The sequence below is a fragment of the Chiloscyllium plagiosum genome, chromosome 41, assembly GCF_004010195.1.
Source record: "Chiloscyllium plagiosum isolate BGI_BamShark_2017 chromosome 41, ASM401019v2, whole genome shotgun sequence".
NCBI lineage: Eukaryota > Metazoa > Chordata > Chondrichthyes > Orectolobiformes > Hemiscylliidae > Chiloscyllium > Chiloscyllium plagiosum.
Genome location: NC_057750.1, coordinates 8,382,570 through 8,402,335, shown reverse-complemented (window position 1 = coordinate 8,402,335; position 19,766 = coordinate 8,382,570). Strand labels below are relative to the sequence as shown.

At 45.9% G+C, this 19,766-nt stretch overlaps 1 protein-coding gene across 5 annotated transcripts in view; it reads right to left on the bottom strand.

Annotated features, from left to right (window-relative positions):
- Positions 1–19,766, bottom strand: part of LOC122542817 (neuronal PAS domain-containing protein 3-like) — a 433,604-nt gene that overhangs the window by 373,338 nt on the left and 40,500 nt on the right. Inside the window, exon 1 of one of the 5 annotated variants that reach the window (XM_043680885.1) lies at positions 18,932–19,354. The exons of the other annotated variants lie outside the window; for them this stretch is intronic. The gene's annotated coding sequence lies outside the window, so the exon portion shown is untranslated. Of the gene's footprint in view, positions 1–18,931; positions 19,355–19,766 lie in introns of those variants that run through there. 5 annotated transcript variants of the gene reach the window in all.

The window sequence follows — 19,766 nt, the reverse complement described above, 5'->3', positions numbered from 1 at the left end:
CAATCATCAATGTAGCGGAGGAAGAGGTGGGGAGTGGTGCCAGTGTAATTACAGAAGATCGACTGTTCTACGTAGCCAACAAAGAGACAGGCATAGCTGGGGCCCATACGGGTGCCCATGGCTACCCCTTTGGTCTGGAGGAAGTGGGAGGTTTTGAAGGAGAAATTGTTACGGGTGAGGACCATTTCGGCCAAACGAATGAGTGTGTTGGTGGAAGGATACTGTTGGGGACGTAGGAAAAGGAAGAAACGGAGGGCTTGGAGGCCCTGGTCATGGCGGATTGAGGTGTAGAGGGATTGGATATCCATGGTGAAGATGAGGCGTTGGGGGCTGTGGAAACGGAAGTCTTGGAAGAGGTGGGTGGTGTCTTGAACGTATGTGGGGAGTTCCTGGTCTAGGGGGGATAGGACAGTGCCGAGGTAGGTAGAAATGAGTTCAGTGGGGCAGAAGCATGCTGAGACAATGGGTCGGCCAGGGTGGTCAGACTTGTGGATTTTGGGAAGGAGGTAGAACTGGGCAGTGCGGGGTTACTGGACTATGAGGTTGGAAGCTGTGGGTGGAGAATCTCCTAAGGTGATGAGGTTCTGTATGGTCTGGGAGATGATGATTTGGTGATTAGAAGTCAGTTACCCAGTGAGAGATGGGCACAAACCAAAGCTAGCCAATTGCAGATTCAATAGCAGCTTTCAAAAAGGGAGATGGTGGAAAAACTATTGAAAGAGAACAATTGAAGGCATGGGGTAAGTGGGACCACTCCAAAACAGGCAGCACTAAGTTGATAGGCCAAATAGCCTGCTGCTGTTCTATATCACTGGATGATCCCTTTCCCTAAAGGACACTGAGCCAGTTGAGTCCTCTTAGCAATCATGTCATTCAAGGATGGGCAATAAATGTGGCCTATCCAATGGTGTTCATATCCCATGAATAAGTTTAAAGAAACAGCTGGTGAGATGTCATCAGTCGACAGACATTTGGGGGAGGGAATGAAGAGATCAAGTAGCTAGGAAGGGCTCTTTTAACAATTCACTCATGGAGGTCCCCATGTATCCCCATGTATCCCCATGTGTCTGTATGGCTTTCCTCCTATTTTTAAAGATGTACAGGTTAGGTGGATTGGCCATGCTAAAACTTGCCCAGTGTCCATGCTAGGTGGGTTAGCCATAGCAAATGCAGGATTAGAGGGGTAGGATAGGTGGGGTGGCTCCGGGCATGATGCTGTTTAGAGGGACTCAATGGTCCAAATGGCCTGCTTCCATACTGTAGGGATTCTTTGTTGGCATCACTGGCTGGGCCAGCATTTACTGTCCATCACTATTTGCCAAGAGGGCAGTTAAAAGTCAACCACATAGCCTTGAGTCTGGGAGTCACAGAGACTAGACCAGCAGATTTCCTTCCCAATAGGGCATTAGCAGAGGATGGGTTTCTCCCAACAGTTGACAACATTTCATTGGGCTCTTAATTCCACCATGTTGGAATTCAAACCCAGGTCTCTGGAACATTCTCTGGATTCCTAGATTAATAGTCTAGCAATAACACCATTAGGCCATCTCTTCCCAGGCTGTTGGTTGGATGGTCTCAGTTCTGATGCACATTGTCAGCCTCAACAAGACAAGTACATGATCATCTGTCCCAGTCAAGTACAAGGTACTCCACTGTGGAGTATGATGGGGCAGAGGCATTGAACAGTACTCTGGCTTTACAGAAACAGAGCAGGTTCTCCAAACTGGCCTTAAATTAAGGGCCAACAGAACACTGCCAACGCAGAAGTAAACTTCATTTTGTAACTAACATGGTGCATGTAATAAATGGAAACAATTGGATCATGGGGAGGAACTGGACAGATTTGAGTAAAAAAGCAACATTGAGGGCACTGGAAATACATCAGCAGCAGGAAGAGGCCATTCAGCCCTTCGAGACTGTTCTGCTCTACAATGAGAACATATAAATTCCATCCACCACCATGCTTATCCAATATTTCTATAACTCTGAATACAGTCATGACAAAAATACTAACAACCTCTGAAGTTTTTGTGGAGCCTCACATCTTTGTGTGCGCGTGTGCCCATGGGGGTGGGGGTGGAGTTTTGGGATGGAGTCTTCCTGACATCATCCTTAAGCAGCCCAGATCCCACCCTTCCCTCCCCAGCTAGAACACCAGCAGAAATAGTTTCTCATCCAGCTGAACAATGCTTTTCAGCTCCAATTCCTAAGCTGACCCTATTGATCGTGATCCCATCATTTAGCCCCTTTAAATCTTTGGACAGTGCAGACTCAGACTCTCCTCCCTCAAAGTGTTGCTCCAATGTAATAAAAGGAAACCCTACCTTGGGACCATTTTTAAAAATGAGAGTAGCTTGAGGCTTTGTTTTAACCCCATGCTCCACATGTCTAAGACTCCATCAGGCAGTAAACACTGATGAGGGCTCTCGGCTTCATTGCAGAATCTGGCTATTTGTCTGAACAAAACTGCATTTATATCAGGCTTTCATCATTGCAAGAATAGCTGAAGTTGCTTTACAGCATTGTCCAAGCTCTCTGTCCTGCTGCTCACCACAGAGTAAGTTTGCAGCTACCATCTTCTTTCACAGTAGGGATCTACAAGGTCCACATGGTCTGAAGTGGTGAAGGAAAGCCAGGTGGTGGTCGAACAAGAAGCTCCTGTATCAAATAAGTTGTCATTTATTGTCTATTAGTAACCATGGAGAAATTGAGGACTGCAGATGCTGGAAGAAAAATGTGGTATGGCCCCAAGGGATCCTTCCATATCCGCCACAAATTCACCTGCACCTCCGAACACATCATTTACTGCATCTGCTGCACCCGATGTGGCCTCCTCTATATTGGGGAGACAGGCCGCCTACTTGCAAAACGTTTCAGAGAACACCTCTGGGTCACCCGGACCAACCAACCCAACCACCCCGTGGCTCAACACTTCAACTCCCCCTCCCACTCCACCAAGGACATGCAGGTCCTTGGACTCCTCCATCACCAGACCATAGCAACATGACGGCTGGAGGAAGAGCGCCTCATCTTCCGCCTAGGAACCCTCCAACCACAAGGGATGAACTCAGATTTCTCCAGTTTCCTCATTTCCCCTCGGCCCACCTCGTCTCAGTCCCAACCCTCGAACTCAGCACCACCTTCCTAACCTGCAATCTTCTTCCTGACCTCTCTGCTCCCACTCCCACTCTGGCCTATCACCTTCACCTTAACCTCCCTCCACCTATCGCATTTCCAACACCCCTCCCCCAAGTCCTTCCTCCCTACCTTTTATCTTAGCTGCTTAGCACACTGTCCTCATTCCTGAAGAAGGACTCATGCCTGAAACATCGATTCTCCTGCTCCTTGGATGCTGCCTGACCTGCTGCGCTTTTCCAGCAACACATTTTCAGCTATGGATAAGCACAGCCAGTCAGGCAGCATCCGAGGAGCAGGAGAGTCGAAGTTTCAAGCATACGCTCTTCATTAGGAATGACGGGTGGGGAGCAAGGGGGCTGACGGATAATTGCGAGGGGGTGTGGTTGCAGGAAAGTAGCTGGGCATGCGGTAGGTAAATGGAGGTGGGGCTAACAGCAATAGGTCAGAAAGGAGGGTGGAGTGGATAGGTGAAAGGGAAATGGACAGGTCCAAGAGGGTGGTGCCGAGTTAGAGGGTTGGATCTTGGATTAGGTGGGAGCAGGGGACATGAGGAAACTGGTGAAATCAATATTGATCCAGTGTGGTTGGAGGTCCCAAGACAGAAGGTGAGGCGTTCTTCCTCCAGGAATCATGTGGCTAGAGTTTGGCGGTGGTGGAGGCCAAGGACTTTCATGTCCTTGGCAGAGTGGGAGGGGAAGTTGAAGTGTTCAGCTACAAGACGATGGGGTTGATTGGTGCGTGTCCCAGAGATGTTCTCTGAAACATTCTGCAAGTTGACGTCCTGTCTCCCCAATGTAGAGAGCAACGGACACAGTAGATAATGTGTGTGAAAGTATAGTTAAATCTCTGTTGGATGTGGAAGGATCCTTTGGGGCCACGGATGGAGGTGAGGGGGTAAATGTGGGCGCAGGTTTTGCACTTCTTGTTGTGGCAAGGGAAGATGCCGGAATGGAGGCTGGGTTGGTGGGGGCGTGTGGACCTAACAAGGGAGTCGTGGAGGGAATGGTCTCTGCGGAACACAGATAGGGGTGGGGAGGGAAATATATCCCTGGTGTGGAGGTCTGTTTGTAGGTGGCGGAAATGGCGGAGGATGATGCGTTGTATTCAGAGGTTGGTGGGCTGGAAGGTGAGAACCGAGGGGTTCTGTCCTTGTTGCGATTGGAGGGGTTGGGTTTAAGGGCGGAGGTGCGGGAAGTGGAGGAGATGCGTTGGAGGGCATCGTTGACCACGTGGGGGTGGGGAAATTGTGGTCCCTGAAGGAGGCCATCTATCTAGTGGAATTGGTCAGAGGCAGAAGAACTGGGAATAAGGGATAGCGTTTTTAAAGGAGGCAGGGTGAGAGGAGGTGTAGTCCAGGTAGCTGTGAGAGTCAGTGGGTTTGAAGTATATGTCAGTGTTGAGTCAAACGCAAAAATGGAGATGGAGAGGTCCAGAGAGGGGAGGGAGAAGTCCAAGATGGTTCAGGTGAACTTGAGGTTAGGGTGGAAGGTGTTTATGAAGTTAATGAACTGTTCAACCTCCTCGTGGGAGCACTCGGTGGCACAGATACAGTTACTGATGTAGCAGAGGAAAAGGTGGCAAGTGGTGCCAGTATAGCTGTGGAAGATGGTCTGTTCCACGTACTCGACAAAGGGGCTTGCATAGCTGGGGCCCTTGCAGGTGCCCATGGCTACCCTTTTGGTCTGAAGTGGGAGGATTCGAAGGAGAAATTGTTGACAGTGAGGATCAGTTCAACCAATCGAATGAATGCATCAGTGGAAGGGCACTGGTTGAGTCGGCAGGAGAGGAAAAAACAGAGGTCTTGGAGGCCTTCGTCATGGCAGATGGTTGAGTACAGGGACTGGATGTCCGTGGTGGGGAAATGAAAGTCATGGAGGAGGTGAAGAGCGTAGTTGATGTCCCATCCCCCCGCTCCAACCCCAACCTCACCATCAAACCAGCAGATGGCGCAGTAATAATTTGGCGCAGCAACTTCTACACTGCTGAAGCCAGGCACCAACTCGGAGACACCTCCTCCTACTACCGCCTCAACCATGACCTCACCTCTCATCACCAAACCATCATCTCCCACACCATTCACAACCTCATCACCTCAGGGAATCTCCCATCAACAGCCTCGAACCTCATAGTCCAGGAATGCCGCACCGCCCAGTTCTACTTTCTACCCAAAATCAACAAACCTGAGTGCCCCAGTGACCCATTGTCTCAGCCTGCTCCTGCCCCACCTGAACTTTTCTCTGCATACCTTGACACTGTCCTTGGTCCAGGATCTCCCCACGTACATCCAGTACACCACCCACACAGTTGTCCTCCTCCAGGACTTCCGGTTCCCCAGCGCCTCATCTTCCCCATCGACATCTCGTCCCTGTACACATCCATCTGCTATTTCACAGGCCTCCAAGCCCTCAGTTTCTTCTTCTCCCGCCGACCCAACCAGTGCCCCTCCACCAACACCCTCATTCGATTGGCTGAACTGGTCTTCATCCAGTCAATGTTTATTCAGCAATGTAAGGTTTACTCACTGTGTGGCTGTACAGAGTCAATGTTTATTCAGCAGGGTAAGGATCACTCACTGTCTAACTGGGCACAGAGTGACAGTTTATTCAGTAGGCTAAGGGTTAAACCACTACAGGAAATTCCTCAGGGTGTTAGAAGAGGGTGAAAGTGCAAACTACAACAACCCTGCCAATTTTAATACAAGGGTTCGGAAGTTTTCGGAACACGTGATGGGAACATGGTGGTACTTAGCAGCTGTTCTCATTCATAGCAAGAATTTAAACGAGCTGGAACGGACACCAGTTGTTGTGAAAACATTCTCCAGATGCATTTGCCACAACTCCAGCAATGCTGCTGTCTCTCACGTATTCTGTCCCCCTGAGATCAGGCCTACAGGTGATATGCAAGTCCCCAGTGATTATATTGAACCACGTACTTATCAAGCACCAACTTAGCACACTGCTCTGCTTAACACAATGATCCCTGTCTTGCAGAATAATATTCTGCCTGTGAATACGGAATTGATTTAACGCGTGGCTGACGAGGTGGAGGATATGCTTCCCTACAGAATTGTTAAAAAGGTGTAATATCAGGCACCACTGCTTTACTCTAAATCTCCAATACATCTGATAAAACGCATACATGCTTGTCACTCCCAGCCAAATGCAACGTGCACGATCTCAGGCATCAATCAAAAACCACGGGGGGACTTCTTGGAAACCCTGCCAAAGTTCCACCCTTACCCCATGCCAACAAAACCAGGAAGGCGCACACACACACATGCCCATGTAAAATGGCTGCCTTGATCATCTACCCAGCAACAGCAATGACACCTTCAAAGTCTAAATAAAAGCAAAAACGCTGGAGATCTGAAATAATAAGAGAAAATGCTGGAGGAACTTGCAAAGTCAACAGAGGAATGAGGGCTTAGTTAAGAACAGACACAGCTGGAGAAACCAAGCAGTATATGTGGAGAGAGAAACAGAGTCCAGTGTCCTTCCTTCAGAATTGATCGTTGTTGGATGTAGTGATTGGAATGAGGTCAGCCAGGAGGACATCTCAGAATAGGAGTTCCCTGATTGGACCAGGTTAACAGTCCCAATCAGGGAGCCCTGGCTGACAGAGAGAAACAGGAGTTCCAGGGGTTCTGATCACTCAGAGCTGGCTCTGAGGAAGCTGGACCGATGTCAAGGACTTTCTAGTAAATAAAGGGTGACTTGGTGAAGGGATACCGGCTTCTGTGAAGTTATTTCACTCCGGGGGGGGTAAGTCAACAGTTTAGGGCAGTTGTCACATTATTAAGTCTAAATGGATAGGTGATAGCCTCGTGGTATTATCGCAGACTGTTATTCCAAAGACCCAGGTAATATTCTGGGGATCCAGGTTTAAATCTTGTCATGGCAGGATTCAACAAAAAAAAAATCTGGCTTTAAGAATCTTATGACGATCATGAATCCATTGTTGATTGCCAGAAAAACCATCTGGTTCACTAATGCCCTTTAGAAAGGGAAACTGCCATCCTTACCTACATGCAACTCCAGACCCACAGCAATGGGGTCAATTCTTAACTGCCCATTGGGGATGGACAATAAATGCAGGCCGAGGCAGCAACATCATCATCCCATGAATTAAAAACCAGGTTCCTCCTGGAACGCACACCTATGCTTTTGTGACTACAGTCCCTGCACCTCCCTTCTCCTGTTGACAGGAATTGGCAACCCTGAACAAGTGCCAGCTGTGGCTCACAACACCCTCACCACTGAAGGCTCTGGGTTCAAGTCTCACTCTAGGGCTTAGGTAGAAATGTCAAGATGGTACTCCTGGGCAGTATTGGGGGACAGTGCTGTACAGTCAGAGACGTTGCTTTCTGGTAGAGCTGTTAAACCAACTGGCCCAGCTGCAGTTGAGGCCTAGTCCAGTCGGATGTAAAAGGCAACTGAGGGAGTTCTCCCTGGACTCCTAACTGATGTTTATCCTTCATTCAACAGCGCTTAAGCAAGATAATTTGATTGTTGACTCATTGCTGGTTGGGAGAGCTTGCTGTCCACAAATTGGCTGCTGCATTTCTTAAATTACAAGGGTGACCACACTTCACCAAAATATTTCACTGGTCACAGAGCACTTTTAGCTTGCTGGTCGTCATGAAAAGTGCTGGTGTTTTTGTTAGGCGGATGGGGGGAGCGGGGGAGCAATAGTCCTCTAGGTTTTGTCATCTGACTGCTTACAGCTAGCATAATAATAAAAAAAAACACATCCCCACAATTTTCTTTGAAGAAGCCAATGATTTTTTTGCCCAGGTTAGCTTGTCAGTGTACCCATTAATCACTAGCAATTCCACTGCAATCCCAGAGTGGTATCTACATTTCCTGCAAGAGAAAGATTTAGAGTCATAGAATAATACAGCACAGAAACAGACCCTTCAGTCCAACTCGTCCATGCAGACTAGATATCCTAAATTAATCTAGTCCTATTTGCCAGCATTTGGTCCATATCCTTGAAACCCTTCCTATTCATGTACCTAGCCAGATGCCTTTTAAATGTTGTAATTGTACCAGCCTCACCATTTCTCTGGCAGCTCGTTCAATACATGCACCACCCTCTGCATGAAAACATTGTCCCTCAAGTATCTTTCAAATTTCCCCCCCCTCACTTTAAACGTATGCCCACTAGTTTTGGACTCCCCCACCTGGAAAAGCCTTTGCCTGTAATATTTATCCTATCCATGCCCCTCATGATTTTATAAACCTCTATAAGGTCATTTCTCAGCCTCCAATACTCCAGGGAAAATAGCCCCAGTCTATTCAGCCTCTCCCTATGGCACAAACCCTCCCATCCCAGCAACATTTTTGGAAATCTTTTCTGCACCCTTTTAAGTTTAACAACATCTTTCCTATCAGCCCTCCCTCCACCACCCCATGCCAACATTGAGAAGAGTGAGTGGTAGGGAGGACAGATCCTATCACAGTTGCTGTTTTCACCACTGTATCATGTTGCACCCTTTGCAATGGACTCCACTTTTTCTACTTGTTCATGGGATAATGGGCATCGCTGGTCAGTCTACCATCTGTTACCCATCCTTAACTGACCTTGAACTGAATGGTTTGTTAGGGCCATTTGAGACAGTGGTTAAGAGTTTACCACATTGCTGTGGGTCTGGGGTTAAGCCAGACCAGGTAAGGGCAGCTGATTTCCTTCCCTCAAGGGTCTGAGTGAACAGATGGGGTTTTGCAACAATCATAAAATCACTGTTGAAGTAGGCCATTCCCCCAATCGAGGCTGCGCTGACTCTCCCCAATCCCTGTAACCCTGCATTTCCAATGGCTAATCCACCCTAATCTGCACATTTTTGGACTATGGGAGAAAACCAGAGCACCCGGAGGAAACCCACACAGACAAAGGGAGAATGTCCAAACTCCACACAGTCAGGTGCCCAAGGATGGAATCAAACCCAAGTCCCCGGCACTGTAAGGTAGCAGTGTTAACCACTAAGCCACTGTGCTGCCCTATCAATAATAATTTCATAGTCACCATCCCTCAGACCAGTTTTTAAATTGTATTAACTGAATTTCAAGTCCACCAGCTGCTGTTGTTGGTATTTGAACTGGTTTCATTCAGCATTAGCTTGGACCACTGGATTACTAGCCCAGTGACAGCACCACTACACCACTGTCCTGCAATATTGCTGCAACATTCAAGTAATGTATCATCAGGTCTATTGAAATGCCTGCTCCTCCATTCACCATCCAGTGCCATAGGTATATTGTAATAGCAGCTTGGCAGTACTGAGGGAAATCTGCTGGCCATGGGCAGATCCCCTAATCCAATCGTTGGCAAGGATGGGTAGGAATCTCTAGGTGTCAGCTGTGGCTGCGAGACTGGCACTCTTACGTCAAAGTCAGGAGGTCGCAATCTAAACCCAGTGACTCAATCACAAATATTGGCCAAAGCACTCCTTCAGCACATACCAGGGGAACATGGCACTACCAGTATGGAAATCTTCCAGCAAGACACAGCACAACCAAAGCCACAGCTACCTCCTAGGTGGACACAAAGGATCCTGCAATCGTATGGATACAATGAACAAGAATGTTCTGTACCAATGTCTCGGCTAGTATTTATGACTCAACCAATATGACAGAAATCATGGAATCTTAATGTGCACAGACGGCCACTGCACTTTCCTCCACTTCAGAATGTATGCAATCGGCTGTAAAGGTCATTAGGTAACATCCTGTGAACAGCACTATATAAATACAAGGTCTTTGCACTGCTCCCCAATAAGTTCTGGCAATGGAATCCCAATATCTTTTTTCAAGACTGCACTGAATCCATCTTCATTAGTGAATTCTTCTTATTTGCTTGTTTTTGGACAGTTAGTTTCACTGCATTTCACAAGTTGCTCCACTTAACAGAACTGGGCTGAACAGCAATTTTGCCTCAATGTACCAATTTAAGGAACCATTAGTATTCAATTCAGTCCAATTTATTTTATTTGTACACAATTGCCTAGCCACAGACAAATATAACCATCCACTCTTGCAGAGAGCCATTAACCACCAAGGATTAGAGTCTGGATCTTAAGGTTTCCACCGTCTATTTATATATTCTCCTATGTCCATGAAAAACAAACAGAATTCCCTCCCCATCACCACCTGTCACAAATGTATCAAACCATCTGGGAGCAAAAGGCTAGATAAGTAACTCTTTCTCATTTACCAAGGAGCTCTCGGTGAAAGGTCAAGGTCCATTGTGCAGATGACAGACAAGATGGCAGAAGGAATAAAAGGAGAGATAAATTAAAAAGCGATGGCTAAACTATTCTGCAAAGCTCCTAATTTCGCAAGAGAAATATAGATTATTGGTGGAAGGCAGTGGGGGAGAGACAAAGGTGATACAGTTATGTTTAGAGAGGGCTTGTCGAATCTAGATTTCAACAGAGGAGAGAAGCAGGAATATGTCGGACAAGCCACACAGAACAAAGGACAAATAAGAAAGAGGGTCATATAAACAGAGACTCGGTTAGCTCACTTGGCTGGATGGCTGGTTTATGATGCAGAGTGATACCAACAGTGCAGGTTCCGTTCCCATACTGGTTGAGGTGACACGAAAGATGCTCCTTCTCAATCTGTCCCCTCACCTGAGATGTGGTGACCCTGAGGTTAAACCATCACCAGTTGTCTCTCTCTAATGAAAGAGCAGCTCTATGCTCTGGTAACTTTACCTTTATATGATTAGATTAGTTAGGAACATGAAAAAGACAGAGATGAGAGTATTAACAAGTAAGCCACAGCTGACAATATATAGAAGCGTGCAGTGGGTTCTTTCCCTAATATCCAGGTCACCATTTCTCCCTTAATCAATGACAACAAGGCAGTCAATCATCTCATTGTTTGATGCTAGGCACAGATGGCTTCCCGCCCCAGAACAGTAAAGGCACTTGACCAGTCCGTTGTTTCAAGCAGTTGGAGGTACGTTGAAGTGCGGAGGTGCTATTTAAATACAAGCCCATTCTTACTTGAGGATGAAACAAGTTGAACACATGAACCAACAGTTTCAAGAATAGCTTCTTCCCTGCCGGTGTTGGACTGGGGTGGACAAAGTTAGAAATCACACAACACCAGGTTTTAGTCCAAACGTTTATTTAGAAGCACCAGCTTTCAGAGCGCTGCTCCTTCATCAGGTAATCCTACTACACTGTACATTCTCTCACTCTCTCTCACTCACACACACCTACATACTCTCACACTCAGGCAGACCCTCTCTCATACACACACACACACACCCTCTCACAGGCTTATACTCCACACTCACTCACACACACTTTACCAAGCTTTCACACACTTTCTCACGTGCGCTCATATGCACACACTAACTCATTCTCTCTCATGCATGCACACATATAAGTCTATGGGGTGAATTTGTATTTACAGAATTATATTTGCAGATACATTCTATTTTGCTCAAAACACGCACAACCTGCAGGCAGTCAATACGTGTAATATCTTGTAAATTCCACTTTGGAAATAAAACCACTGACTGAATTGCAACATTGAAAAGGCATCTGGATGGGTGTATGAATAGGAAGGGTTTAGAGGGATAATGGCCACGTGTTGGCAAATGGGATTGGATTATATTGGGATAGCTGATCGGCATGGACGAGCAGGACCGAAGGGTCTGTTTCCATGCTGTACAGCTTTATGACTCAAGATTGGGCTACAGACAGACTCTGACCTCGCACCTTTAATGTATTGTCTGAGTTGAGCTGTCCTGTCACCTTTTGTTATAAATCCTTAAGTTATCTTGAGAAGGTGACTTAAAAGAAGCTCTGGGATTTACATGTTAATGAACCAAAACCTGCATTCTAAAAGATGAAAGACTTAACAATCTAGGTTTGTTCAATATATCACTGTATGATACTGTCATCTTTTGCTAAAAAGTCTGTGTCTTACAGACTTATACTCCACATCCACCTGATGAAGGAGCAGCGCTCCGAAATCTAGTATTTCCAAATAAGCCTGTTGGACTATAACCTGGCGTTGTGTGATTTATAATTTCTTTCCTGCTGTTATTAGACTGCTGAATGAACCTCTAATTTCAAATCTAATGTTGATCTTGCTTTGCGCACCTCCTATGTAAACTTGTATGCCTCGCTTTGTCTAAGCACCCCACGATCTGTATAACATTGTTTGCTTGCAAAACAAAACTTTTCACTGTACTTTGGTACATGTGACAAATCAAATCAAAACCTCCAGTAGCGTCATTGTTAGCATGGCAACTAATCAATTTAAAGCAGATCACCTTCTCTGTTGTGTTCAGCTTTTCAACTCAGGGCAGAAAAATCCATCCCATTATATGCCCAATACTAAGAGACTTCATACCCCTGCTTGGCATGGCACTAAATTCTCATGTCACATATTAAAACCCAGCCAGCATGACTTCAGTTCAGCAGAAGTTGTTTAGAATAGAAGTGTTAAAAAAGTGCACATATTTATAAATGACCAGGCTACCCAGTGTCCTCAGAAATACTGTCCGTACAAAACCCAAATGTTCTCATATTTAAACTGGACAAAGTATTTGACTCCACAGCACTACCACCCAAAGTCTGCTCCGATATATAATAGAACTTTCCCAAATGTCACAGATGATAGAATAGATCATAAAGTCCCTACAGTGCATATACACCATTTCACCCATTGAGTCTGCAACAACCATCTGAACAGGATCCCATCCAGACCCCATTCTCCTACCCTATCCCTGTAACCCTGCATTTCCCATGGCTAACCTTTGGACTGTGGGAGGAAACTAGAGTACCCAGAGGAAACCCACATAGACACAGGGGGTGCATCTAAACTCCACACGGACAGATGCCCAAGGGTGGAATCGAACCTGGCTCCCTGGTGCTGTGGAGGGCATCCTTGGGCCAAAGAGAAATGTAGGGACTTTCAGTAGGGGTTTACAAGATGACAACAGGGTTAGATAAGGTGGTTCAAATAAAAAAAATCGCCTCATTCACTAATGATGCAAGGATTGGTGGTGGAGTTCAGATTTAAGGTTTTGGGCAGGAGAGAAATGAGAGAAAATAAATTTTCCTTTCCATGCTGCGAGTAGGAATTACCAGGAATTTTTTGCTTTCAAGGGTGTTGGAAGCAAACACTTGCACTAATTTTAGAAGAAAGTTGGATAAGTTCATTTCAAGGGAAATGAACTTGCAGAACTACAGAGATGAAGTGGGGGAATGAGACTGGCCACAGAGAGCCAGCACGGACTTGAAGGGCCGAATGTCATAATGAATGTATGGCTCCAATGGAAATGTTAGATCTGTATCCATTGGATTTTATAAGAATGTGAGGTGGTCCTAATGACCATTAAGAGAGAGTCACAGTAGACCTATCGGTCCAACTCGTCCATGCCGACCAAGTTTCCCAAACTAAAATAGTCCTATCTGCCAGCATTTGGCCCATGCCCCTCTAAACCTTTCCGATTCATGTACTTGACCAAATGTCTTTTAAATGTTGTAACTGAACCCATCTCTACCACTTCCTCTGGCAGTTTATTCCACACAAACCACCGTCTGTATGAAAAGGGTGCCCCTCAGGTCACTTTAAATCTTTCTCCTCACATCTTAAAAATATGCCAGCTAGTTGTGAACTCTCCCACCCTAGGGGACCCTGATAGAACTTGGCAGTGTAGTTGCCGAGAGGATGTTTGCATTTTGGGAGACACTAGAGCTAGAAGACACAGTTTTAAAATAAGGAGTCTCCCGTTTTAGATGGAGGTGAAGAATAATGTTTACCTCAGAGGGTGGTAATACCCTTCCCCAGAGAATACTCACAAGACAAAGATACATGACTAACAAGGGAATCAAGGGGCATTAGAGATAGGCAGTACAGTGCAGCTGAAGGCACATCAGATCAGCCAAGAGCTTGTCAAAGCATGGCAGACCTGAGGGGCCAAACGGCCTACTCCTATTTCCTGTATATCTTTTAAAAAGGATCTTTAATGGAAATATTCACAAAAAAAGGTCACATATTACTTCCCAAAGGTTTTCATTTTGGAACCATGCCCTCAAGGAGGAGATGTGTGATCTCCAGCTTATCCTAGTCTTTGACTCCAGCAAGTGTTTAATGCCTCAGGATTAACACATGAGGCTTTTGGAGTATAGCTGGACTCTTCCTTTGTATTTTCAAGACAAAAAAAGGAGACTTACATATGAACAAGCAGCAGGAAAAGACTATTCAGCCCCTCGGCCTGCTTCAATACCTAATACAATTGCAAGTGATTTAATTGTAATCTCAAGTCCCCCTTCCCATCTACTACTCACAACCTTTCAGCACCTTGCCCAACAAGAAGCTATTCATCTTGATTTTAAAAATATTCATAGACTCTGCTTTCACCACCTTTTGAGGAAGAGTTCAAAAGACTCATGACCCTCTGAGGGTTAAACATTAAATTAGGGATCCCTAACTTTTAACCAGTGATACCTGGAGAAATGCAGAGATTTTTGAGGATTATCAGTGGTTTTTGCTTGCAGTGTTATTTCATGGGATGTGGGCATCACTAGCAAGGCCAGCATTTATTGCCCATTCCTAGTTGCCCCTTGAGACGGTGGTGGTGAGCTGACTTCCTGAGCCACTGCAGTCCACATGCAGCAGGTAAATCCACAAATGTCCTTAAGGAGGGAAATCCAGGACTTTGATCCAGCAACACTGAAGGAACTGCGATATATTTCCAAGTCAGGATGCTGAGTGACTTGGAGGGGAACATATAGGAGTGGTGTTCCCATGTATCTGCTGCCTTTGTCCTTCCAGATAGGAGTGGTCATAGATTTGGAAGTTGCTGTCCAAGGATCTTTAGTGAATTTCTTAATTCCATAGGTGGGTGGTACACACTGCTCCATCGGTGGTGGAGTGAATGGATGCTTGTGGATGTGCTACCAGTCAAACAACTGCTTTACCCTGGATGGTGTCGAGCTTCTTGAGTATTGGAGCTGCACTCATCCAGGCAAGTGTAGAGTATTCCATCGCACTCCTGACTTGTGCTTTGTCAATAGTGGATAAAGGAGGATGCAAAGATAGAACAATTGGAGGAACACAGATATCTCTAAGGGTTCCAGAAGGTTACAAAGAAAGGAGGCCAGAATTGGAGGAACACAGATATTGCTGAGGATTATAGAAGGTTACAAATATCAGGAGGGAATTTGAAAGCATATTATGAAGCTCATTGCTGCAATCTCTACCTCACTGCTGTGTCAGACCTTCAACTCTGCACGAAGGGTAACCGACATTTTAAAGCCAACCCACATACTAACTAATCCCATTGCCTTCCTACTCATCCCAGTTCCTCTGCCTCCTTCACCCCCAGTCTGCTCTGGGAGTCAAGGACAGACACCCCTCAGAAATCCTGTCCTTCCACCTTGCTGCATTTTGACCCAACTCAATAAAACAGCAACAGACCAACCTGGGTAGACTGAAGGCTGATGTACCATTTTGACTAATGTGCCCAAGACCACCTGAATACTATCCTAGTTCCCAATCATCTCATGTTCATACTGTTGTCAGAAAACAGCCACTCTAGAGCAAAGTTTCAGCTGCGTTCAAGAAGAAATTTCCAATGCTTAAAGTATAGTTCAAAGGCCCAGTACATTCAGTGTCAAATTTATTCATGTGAGAATTTAAAAATTCTCATCCTTGTATTTAAATCCTTCCTCCACTACCTATCCTACCCTCCTCCTTCCCCATCCCCTAATTCTCTAACTTTCTCTAGCCCCCACAACCCTCTGAGATTTCCACATTCCTCTAAATCCTGATCTCTTGAGCATGTCATTTTCACTGCTCCAGCATTACTAGCCATGCCTTTGGTTGCTTAGGCCCCATGCTCTCAATTTTCTCCCTAAATCTCTCAGCCTCTTTACTCCACTCTCTCCTCCTTTAAGGCCCTTCTTAAAAACACATCAACACTCCTCTGACAACACCTTCCAAACCCACAAAGAAAGGCAAGGGCAGCAGATACATGGAAACACCACTTTTTGCAACTTCCCATCCAAATCTCTCACCATCCTGATTTGGAAATATATCATCGTTCCTTCAGTGTAGCTAGGTCAAAATCCTGGAACTGCCTCCCTGATGGCATTGTGGATGCCCCTACACCATATGGACTGCAGTGGGTCAAGAATACAGCTCACCACCACTTTCTCAAGGGGCAAGTAAGGATGGGGAATAAATGCTGGTCCAGACAGTGACACCCACATACCATGAATAACTTTTAAAAACCTACCTCGCTGATCAAACTTTTGGTCAACTGTTTTAATATCTGCCTAAGCAGTTGGGTATCAAGTGCAACATGAGAAAACTCCTGTGAAAAGCTCACTATGTTAAAGGAGCTATATAAATGCAAGTTACTGTTGAGTTATACAATCTGTCAGATGTCAGTTCTACTTCAAGAACTTTTGAATTAAGGGGTATGGGACCTGGCACATATTGGCAGGCTGCCTACCCTTCTTCATTGCAAGTCTGTTATCTCCGATGCAGAGGGAGTGGCAGGAGAGCTGGCATCACCAATTAGGCCAAGTGGAGCTTCAAACTGCACAAACGCTTGCCTTGAGGGTATAATGCCACCTTCAAGACAGTGCAGGAGGCTGATGCAAGACTTGTAGGTGGCCATCTTGAGCATGCAGCCAAGCAAAGTTGAACAGGGTTCAGCCTCAGGCTATTTGACTGTGTAGGGCTTCAAATCAAGCATTTGCCTGGCAAGCACTTTGGAACCAAAGCCATTGGGTTCACCTTCATCCCCGAAAATAATTGAAATCAACTAATGATTTGTCCCTCAGTTGGTGGGTCTCGCCTCAAGACTTAAAGGATTTTGGGTAAAAGTCCCATTCCAGAATCCTTGCTGACAGACTGAGCATAGCACAGAGGCAGTACTGCACTGTTAGAGGCACCATGAAACATTTAATCAAAGCCTGGCCATTTTTTCTCAAAAGGACCGAGAATGGCACCACTTCAAGGAAGAGCAGGTGAGTTCACCTCCACATCCTGGGCCAACGTTCACCCCCCAATTAACATCACCAAAACACATTATCTGGTCATTACCACGTTACTAATTGGAGCATGCACAAGTTTGCAGCCTCATTCCCTATATTACAAATATTATACTTCAGAAGTACATTATTGGCTGTGAAGCTCTTGGAGAGGTCCTGACAGTCTTGCGTTGTGATAATGTAATTGCAAATTTTTACTGATTTTACATCTGAATGACTAAGCATGAAAATGAAGATTGAACTCCCTTTCTTCTCCCAAATTACCACTCCCTCCTGAAAAACACATCAATCGCTCTCTAATAAAAGAAAAGTCCAGCTGATGCTGCAATTTAAAAAAGAGTGCTGGAGAAACTCAGCAGACCTGGCAACATTTGAAACAGAAAAACAGATTTAACATTTTGAGTTCAATATCAATCTTTTTCAGAACTGAAGAGGCTGAAAGGATGATTGTTTTTAATCTACTGATGAAAGGTAGAGCGGATCACTGGAACCGATGGTGAGGATGCCCTGCTTAAAGGGCAAAGGGAGTGTTAATAGTAGGAGAGGAGCGATATAGATAAAGAATGGGTGTTAATAGGAAAAACAAGTCAGCTCTGCTGAGAGCAAACTCAAATAAAGTAGACACCAGAGAAGAGGCATTTTAATTAAAACAGTCTGAAGTTGTTGAACTCAACTAAAGGCTGTAAAGTACCTAAGGCGAAAATGCTATTCTACCACTTGTGGAACAAACTTGGTTAGAGACAAAAAAACTGCAGATGCTAGAATCCAAAACTGACAGTCTGAAGGCTGGAAGAACACAGAAGGCCAGGCAGCATCAGGAGGTGGAGACGTCGACGTTTCGGGTATCGCCCTTCTTCAGGTTACACCCGAAATGTCGACTTCTCCACTTCCTGTTGCTGCCTGGCCTCCTGTGTTCTTCCAGCCTCCTGCCTGTCTGCTCCGCCACTTGTGTCATACCTTGCTAGAACACTGCAGCTCGCCCAGGATGGAAATGTTAGCTTGACAGCAAGGGAGTTTTGTTTTTGGAAAGGCAAGGAACTAGGAGTCCAGGGTCATTTTAGCCAAAAACGTGGATATGTTCTGCAAAGCAGTCACCCAGTCTACATTTGGTCTTGCCAATATTGAGGAGACAACACTGTGAACAGCAGACTAGATTAAAATATGCACACGTGAAAAGCTGCTTCACCTGGAAGGTGTGTGGGTGGGCCTGTAGACAGTGAGGTAAATGGGTAAATGCCACACCTTCTGTGATCGCAGAAAAGGCACCATGGAGAGGTGAAGGCAGTGATAGGGATCAGACCATGGACTCAAAGGAATACCGTCAGCGAAGGGAGTATGTGTCTGGTGGTGGAACCCCACTGGAGGTGGCAAGGGACAAAGCTTTGAACACACAAGCTAATGGCTTAAAAGGTGAGGGGGCTTATGCTTAAAGAGTTGGATTAGGGTAAGGGTAAGGGCAAAGGTGTGGGTCCTCATCAACCACTAATGGGAGAGGAAAAGGGTCACCTCTTTTACCTATCCCCCAAATTTGGGACATATTCAGTGCCAAGGTCAGCTAAAAGTTTGGGGGGGGGGGGGGGGTTGAATACTGAGGCCAATGTCCCTCCAGTACAAGGGGACATTGATAATCATTACCCAATCTTGCAGGCTTGCCTCACACACACTAGGATCTTTGCACAGCTCCGAATAAAATCCAAACTAGCAGAGAGAGGAAACAAATTACAAAATTCACAAAACAGAGCGAGAGAGAGAGAGATTTACCATATCTGGACACTGTAAAAACGTTCCAGGATCCTGCAGCGATTGTAGTTCTAAATGAACATGTAATCCGAAGTCTGGGTGGACAAACAGCCCCATGGAAACTGCCAGTCCCTGTCAGTCAGCGTTAAAATTCCCACATTAAAGTGACGCCGAGACAGAGTCGATAGGATCCGAAGGACTGGTCCCTAATGAAGGTCCAAAGCCATCCTCCCACCCCCTCCCAGTCTTATTTTCCTCTCTCTGCTAACACACGGGAGACATGGAGGGGGGAAAATGATGAAACTTCTTCTGGAAAAGCTTTAAGAACGCGCGCTGGATGTGGCTGTCACTTTTTTTTCTTGCATTGTTTGGAAGAAAACGGAGGGAGAAAAAGATTTTTTTTCCCCCTCTCGCTATGTCCTAGCAACGGCAGCAACACTACTCTGAGACGCCGTGCAATCACCAGTCAGCTGTGCTTTTGTAATTCAGGTCACAAGGGGGCTCTGGCTGGGAGGAGAGAGAGAGAAGGGGAGGAAAGTGAGCTGCAGTTTAGAGAGAAGGGGAGAAAAGTGATCTGGAGGTTTGGATAGAGAGAGAAAGGAGAGGAAAGTGAGCTGGAGGTTTAGAAAGAGGAGAGAGAAGGGGAAGAAAGTGAGCTGGAGGTTTAGAGAGAGGAGAGGAAAGTGAGCTGGATTAGAGAGAGAGAAAGGGGAAGAAAGTGAGCTGGAGATTTGGAGAGAGAAAAAGGTGTGGAAAGCGATTTGGAGGTTTGGAGAGAGAGAGAAGGGAGAAAAGTGAGCTGAAGCTTTGGAGAGAGAAAAGTGAGCTGGAGATTTGGGGGGGGGGGGGGGAGAGA